Source organism: Nuphar pumila, chromosome 16 (genome assembly GCF_984573655.1).
Source record: "Nuphar pumila chromosome 16, dmNupPumi1.hap1.1, whole genome shotgun sequence".
NCBI classification, from domain to species: domain Eukaryota; kingdom Viridiplantae; phylum Streptophyta; class Magnoliopsida; order Nymphaeales; family Nymphaeaceae; genus Nuphar; species Nuphar pumila.
Window position 1 is genome coordinate 557,668 of NC_143264.1, and position 7,429 is coordinate 565,096.

Genomic DNA, 7,429 nt, shown 5'->3' on the forward strand with positions numbered 1-7,429 from the left:
ATGAAATATTCTACATCCTCAAATGTACGGTCTAGTAAATTAGTTACAACGACAGAGTTTTGTGGTTTGAAATGTAGTTTTTTTGAATTGCAAGGAAAGAGTTTTATTCTTGGAGATACAGGTCTTCGAACTGCAACCTATAGGGTTTGTGAACAGTATAGAAGATTGGAAGGGCATTTTTCTTCTTTGTAATGCACTCTTTTAAATTATATTATCTGTTTTGTGAACAGAGTTTTAAGCAGTCTAACATCACAATAAAATGTGTGGAGCTACTACACTTTGTTTTGTGCTGTCCTTCCATCTCCAAGGTCGTCAATAAAAACATGCTCCAGACCTGCATTTACTTGCATCATTTTTTTCAATGGTTAGAATCTTGTTGGCTTCATGTGGAGGGCATCTGCTAGGCTCTCTTGCCACATACACTTTAATATCCGGCATTCACTATTTCTGCCATTATTCTTTTGATGTCTTTGTGATGATTGTGCTTATGCTGCAAGACAATGGGCAATTGTGGAGTTCATTGCTCATATATGGTGACTGAAATGCATGAAAAGTGTGTCGGAACTAATGATGTTGGATTAGTTGGCCATTGTGCACAAAACACCAATTTATCTGTGAAACTTACCTCTGTGGCAGGCTGGTTTTAAGAGGCCTAATCAACCAGTACACGTATCTGCTCTAGGTGGTGGCTCTTTTATATTCAATCTTCTATGACCAAAAGGAGCAAACTGAGAATCCATATATTCAGTTGGTGTAAACACATTTATATTGGTACGTCATGGTAGAAATTTGAGAATATTGAAAGAAGTAATCTTGAAATAAGATTGTGGGCATACCTCAAGAAAGCATGAGCCATATCACCAACATAAGCAAATAATGCTTCCTAAAGAAAATTTTGTTGACCTGCCACATTAAAAAATTGATATTATAGTGTGTTTTATGAGCATAAAGGCATTGGTTTGTGCATGCATGCGTGTGGGTGTGCATTAATGAGAGAGAGAGAGAGAGAGAGAGAGAGAGAGAGAGAGAGAGAGAGAGAGAGAGAGAGGTCTGCTAAAACTCCTATACAGGTAAGGACTTTAAAGATATAAGGCAGAGCAAGGCAATTTGGGAAACCAATGCTGTGGTGGAAGAAGTAACTCATCTAAGGAAAAAAAAAATGTTAATGAAATTGAGAAATTCAAGAAAAAAAAGAGAAACTAAGGAAACAATAAAAGGAAATGAATGGAAACACCAGTTGGAAATTAAGTCTAAATATATAGAGTCAGTGAATTGACGAGTGAAGATGTATGTCAGCTATCAAGTGAACTTATTAGATATACATGGGAATGAGTGATAAACTGAGTACCATTCCAAAAGGACAAACAGACAACTGTATCACCAGTCTAAAGCATGAGGCTTTGAAGAAGCGTGAAGGGGGGGGGGGTTGGGAACCCATGGAGTTTTATGCTGCCAGGTCGGCGACGATATGCATGGCAGGCTAAGACCAGCACAGCCAGTCCCTGATCCCAATGCGGTTTCTCTGTGTAAAAATTGAAAAAACAAAAAAAAACTCTATCAGCAGTCACTAACTAAACTAGTTAATAACCAAGTTGCTAAGGTAACAAGTGATGGTTAAAAATGATCTAACAGGTGGCTAGAAGTAAAATAGTTGTACCAACCTTACTGGCAGTTGAAAATATGATCACTCTCACTGTCAATATCAGTCTCCAGCTCTCCATTGGCAAGTACGTATGCATTGCTGCACCTTTCAAGCGAAAGATGGCATAATATCTATGACATGAGAATCGTTTGATAATCTCTTTGCATTGAATAACTTTCAATGTGGCTGGCTAAAATCTTAGAGGCTATAAGATATTTTGGACCGTAAGCTTAGAGAGTCAAAAGCTGACTCCCCATTCTTGGGTGGTTGAATTGTTCTTTCCTAAACCTTTGCATATTACATTTTTAATCATCTTTATGTTTAAAGAAGAAATGCCTAATATAAATTAGTTGTTGTAATAATGCCTTTTCAGACTGAGAAAATTTTACCGAATACTTTATCCCTAGAGGTTCTAGTTTGGGAAACAAAAGACTTTTTACTGCAAATTGAGAAATTTTCTGATTGATGAAAATATGTTCCATAATATTTCAAAAAAAATTGGTGTGATATATGAACAGCTTTTATTGCCTCAAATGTAAAACATAACAAGCAGCCTATGTAGGGTTTTCTATATATAGTGCCATTAAGCCTGATTCACTTGGTTGAGCACCATGCTAGACCAATATACCTATCCTGATTGACTTGGGTGATAATCTATACAGATCTGTAAAATTTATTGCATGCCAAACTGTAATAAGCCTTGTTGCCCAATCTCTGTGGACCAGCATCATGTTCTCTCAATAAAAAGAGTCTAGAATATGTAGTCTTCATCCTAATGTTTGTGGATGTTTTACGTGTATGAAGCTCTTGATTGCTGAGGAGTAAAGGGAATTAGTTGTCATGGAATTCTTTCGTGCCATATCTTGCTTAAAAGTCGTGTTGGGTAAGTTATTAGTTGATGCTCCTTGAGTACCAAAAATGAAAGTTAAACATAAGCATTGTTTCACTCCTACAATATTCTGTGGGGCTCTTAATGTGGAGATGGAAATGAACTAGAACTTCCCCACGAAATGTTCTCAAAATTGTCAACAATTGATTGGTATGCATTGTCTCAGGTCATGGCCTGTGGAACGCCTTGTTTAGAATTCATATTTGTCTTAAAGTTTGGGTGCTGTTTGCAACTGGTAATGCTGTATGAGTTTCCGCTGCAGGAGTTTTCCTGTTAGCCTCTGCATGTTGACCATATTTATTGAAAATTTTGGAGCCAAAGGCGCCATTGATCTTAAGGTATATATGGAAGTATCTTGGTGATTGGCTCCAAGATGTATACATTAGAAATTCTCGCTCTTTCAGCATTGACTTGTGGGCTTCAAACTCGGTACCTGATTGAATTTCAGTTTACCCCAATGGAACTGTCAGTTGAAGACACCGCTAGAACATAATTGTGTATATAAAAACATACTTTGGTGTCTCGTTGCAGATAATAGCACTGTTCTAGCGTAGTGGACAAACACATCCTACCAAATGCTGTCTTCTCTGTGTTTTTTCTTTTTGTGAGTTTATTTTTTACAAGAAAAGCAAGTGTATGATTTGCGTCATTGTTCTGCATTAAACTGGAATATGAAACGATCACAAGCCATGTTTGGTATTTCATCTCAGAATTCTTTTTGTGAACTTGGGTGCCTGTAGATGATCCCTGTATTGCCTTTGTTCCTCTCCATTTCTCTTCCTCTTCAACAACTTTTCTTTAAAATGTCTAGTAGTCGTGTGATGCACTTTCATACCAGGTGGATATGAAAGAAAAACATGTTCAAGCTTGTAGACAAGCTTGAAGTGTTCAAGCTTGGCTCATTCTTGTGGCGAGCCAAGCTGAATTTTGAGCTTATAATCAATCTGAGTTAAACGAGCCGAGTTCAAGTTGGTTTGTTTATAGAAAAAATACATTGTTTTAGAGCTGAAAGAATTAGGATTACAAAAAAATACATGTAAAATATATCTAAAATAGATTTAAATATATTTCTTACTACCTAAACGAGCTTATAGGAGCCGAGCTGAGCTCCTATTGTTCATAATCACCTTGCCAAGCCTATTTTACGAGTTTGAATGAGCTGAACATGAGCCGGGCTACTGCGAGCGGCTTGGCTTGTTTTCCAGACCTAGGTGGTTGCAATTAGGTAGCACGTTTTCTGGTTCATTAAGAAGTTGGTGGGTTGACAACCCAGTCAGCTGACTGATGGGCCGGAATAGCATGAGCACGGGGCATCTTCTTGGTGGGGGAGAGCGAGTTGAGCACACTTAGATCTGGGCCGTGTGGGCACTCTGTCACCTGTTGCCATCTTCATTGAACCGTGACCACACTCACCTGTGGCTGTGGGATGAGGAATCTGAAACTCTTGAGGGACTCTCGAATGATCCACTTAGTCTCGTTTGCTACCACCGCCCACTCCCAAGCCCAAGCCCAGCTGCCCAGTCGATCAAGATGGGGCCCTGTTTGAGCCAGAATTTTTGGGCTTGCTTATGGCTCTTTTTCTTGCTTTTCTCCTTTTGTTTTTAATTATTGCAGAAAAGGAGACTTTTCCTCGATAAGATTGGACCTTAGCGTTTAGCATTATGTCTCATGGAAACAAATCTTTTAATAATGATGAATTTGATATAAGGGCATTCAAGCATTCAAAAAGACAGATGAAGAAAGCAAAGTTTATAAATAAAAAAACGAGTTACAAAAAATTGGGTAAATCTCATGTGGGTATAATTTGGTTCTGGTTTTCATAAAATAAGTGGCACACACGCACCTATATATGAGAGGCAAAAGACCATCGTTCAAATTCAATACTCAATGTGATCGGAAAATGGGATCTAATAAAACTGAGTCCATACATAAGTATTTCTGATTTTTTTTCTAAAGATTAGTTTTCTTTTTGTTTTCTGAGCGTTTTTTCTCAAAAAGAAAAAGGACTTTTTCTCTGATTATTTTGAAAAGGTCTAGTCCATTTGTATTTTAAAGTTTTTGTTGAAAAATACGTGTTCTAAGCGGAGTTTTGCAAGCTATGGGTTGGAAACCAATTATGCCCAGTTAAGGAGACTTTTAACGAGGAAAGCCCCCCCCCCCCCCCCCCCCTCTCTCTCTCTCTCTCTCAAAGAATGATCTGTCCACGTGTTTTGAAGACAGTGTTTTTGCTTATTTGGTCGCCACAGCAATTGCTGACAACCATGTTGAGATATACCGTACTTTACAGCTAATTTATTTTGATTCTCCAAAAACCTTACAATTTTCAATATTCTTTTGATGTCCAAAATCGCAAATATGCAACATAGTAAGGACACTTACTTTTTGCAACGGTGAATTTATACATTTTTGTGATAAAATTGTACTGCATGTCAATATGTTAACACTCACTTAAATCCAAAATCACATTTTTTATGCAAATTTAGACCTCATGAACTCAACATAATTATTTGCAAAATCTCGATGAAAGTGAAACCACAAAAATTATAAATATCATACTCTTTTGCATATGGTAAATGTTTTCGCATAAAAATATGTGAAACATTTCTTGTAAATAACATACTTTCGCATATATCATAAAATCACATAAATTTATGTGCGAAACACTTATCACTAATTTTGTAAATAGTTTACGTTTTCACATATATTGCATGCCCTCACATGAAGTTATTTGTAAATCTTTAAATATTGCAAATATTGTACTTAAATATTTATAAATTTTTGACAAATATTTGATATTTTTTATTTTTTATGAATTTCTTGAATAATATAAAAACCCGATGTGGTCCCCAACTTGCTTATTTTTGCATAATCTAGGGATTTTTTTGTTTTTTCTTCTTAACTAGTGATCCACAACCTGCTTCTCTTTTGATTACTAATTTTGGCAACTATTTTCAACTCATTTGTCTATATCATACTTGTTCGTATATATGTTTTGAAATCTCGTGAAGTATATTTGCAAAAATCTTACTGATCAGCAAAAATCGGGCAATTTTGCAAAATTGTTTCTCTATTAACAATTATAAAAAACAGATAATCAATATGATTAACATAAAACTAAATAGAGTTGGTTTGCACAAAATCAAATAACTTGAAGTTTAACAATTCAATTACAAAGTTTAACTTGATCGAACCAATTGAAAATGTAATTTTAACTTATCTATTATAAATATGCATAATTGTCCACAACTCAGCTAGCTAGACAAACTCTTTTGGTACCTCTCTAACCCATGTCTCCGCCTTTTCATTATTTTTCGCACCCTTGAAAGCCTTTTTTTTCATGTGCCTATAGAACTTAATCATACGATTTCTTATATCTATGACATCTTGCTGAAAATAAGTTTTTATTAGCTAATAACTAACTACAACAAACATCTCAAACAAGTAAACAACTAACACATAAATATATACCTGCATGACAATCTTTAATTTTTGCTTAAGTACAATATATATTATATGACAAATATACCACAGTCATACTTGTAAAATGAGAAAATATATAGTAAAAAACATGAACATATATAAAATGAGTTAGCAAACAAATGCAAAGCAATTACTTCTTCTATTCGAAACTCGAGGCTCTTTAACAAACAAATACAAATAAATTGTATACAATTAATATCAAATATGCACACATGATTCAAAATATTGTTTATACCTCATATACGATCAATTGTTCCTTGCTTTTCGAAACTCGAAGCTTTTTTAATCCATTTCTTTTATAAGAATGTATATGGCCATACATCTTGAACTACCTAAATATACACATAAAGAAGCAACTAATTGAAAATTAATTGATATATATATAAAAAATCAATTAATTAAAAAATATTTGTTATACACATAAAGAAGCAATAAATTATAAAACATTAGATATGCACACAAAGAAGTAATTAATTAAAAAATATTGGATATGCACATAAAGAAACAATTCATTAAACAACACTGGATATATATATATACTATTATTCGTGGTGCTGCCTATTGTGGCCAATCTCACCACATACACTGCACTTATATGGTATATCATTCCTGTGTTTTGTTCTCCATCTATTAACCTTAGGTCGCCTGCTTTGCGAACCACTTTTGGTGAATAGACAACTATAAGAGTAGGCAAAGCGATGTGTGGGACATTATCCGCCATCAGTAAAAAAGAATATTGATTATATGCAGCTCGATATGATTCAATTTTGAACCACTTATCACAGTAATCTTCTGATAAGTTGTTCTCATACAAAATGCATGTGATCATATGTTCGCAAGGAATCCTGCTAACCTGCCACTCTTCACAAGAGCACAAGTGCCTTTGAAGATCAACATTGTAACCATGAGATCGATCATGGGCTTCGTACCGTTGTCGAAAGCAATACACTACTTGCATACGTATTTGTTAGGCCCTTTTCTTCAATTCCTCTAGCTTTTCTTTGACCTTTGGCATTATAACGTCTGTCATATGCTGCCCTGTGATATTTTTTTCTCAAAAAAATTTATCAGCATGAGATGAAGCTTTTCAATAAGTGAAATTAGGGGCTTGTCTCGTATGATGAAAATTCATGAATTGAAGTTTTATGCTATATTAAATGTTAAACATCCATATCTTTTTGTTTGAAAGTGGCAGTTAGCCCAATGTAAAATCCAATATGACATATAGGTCATGTATGAGGGACAACATGCTTTAAACCTAAATGCTTATCTGAGATAACTGTCAATACTTCTCTCTCTCTAAATTCATTGAAGTGTATGCATTTATGCTTTAATACCTCTAAAAATTATGATCATGAATCTTTGGACTCCTTATCAACAACTGTAAATGCTACTGTAAACATCTCACCATAAGGGTC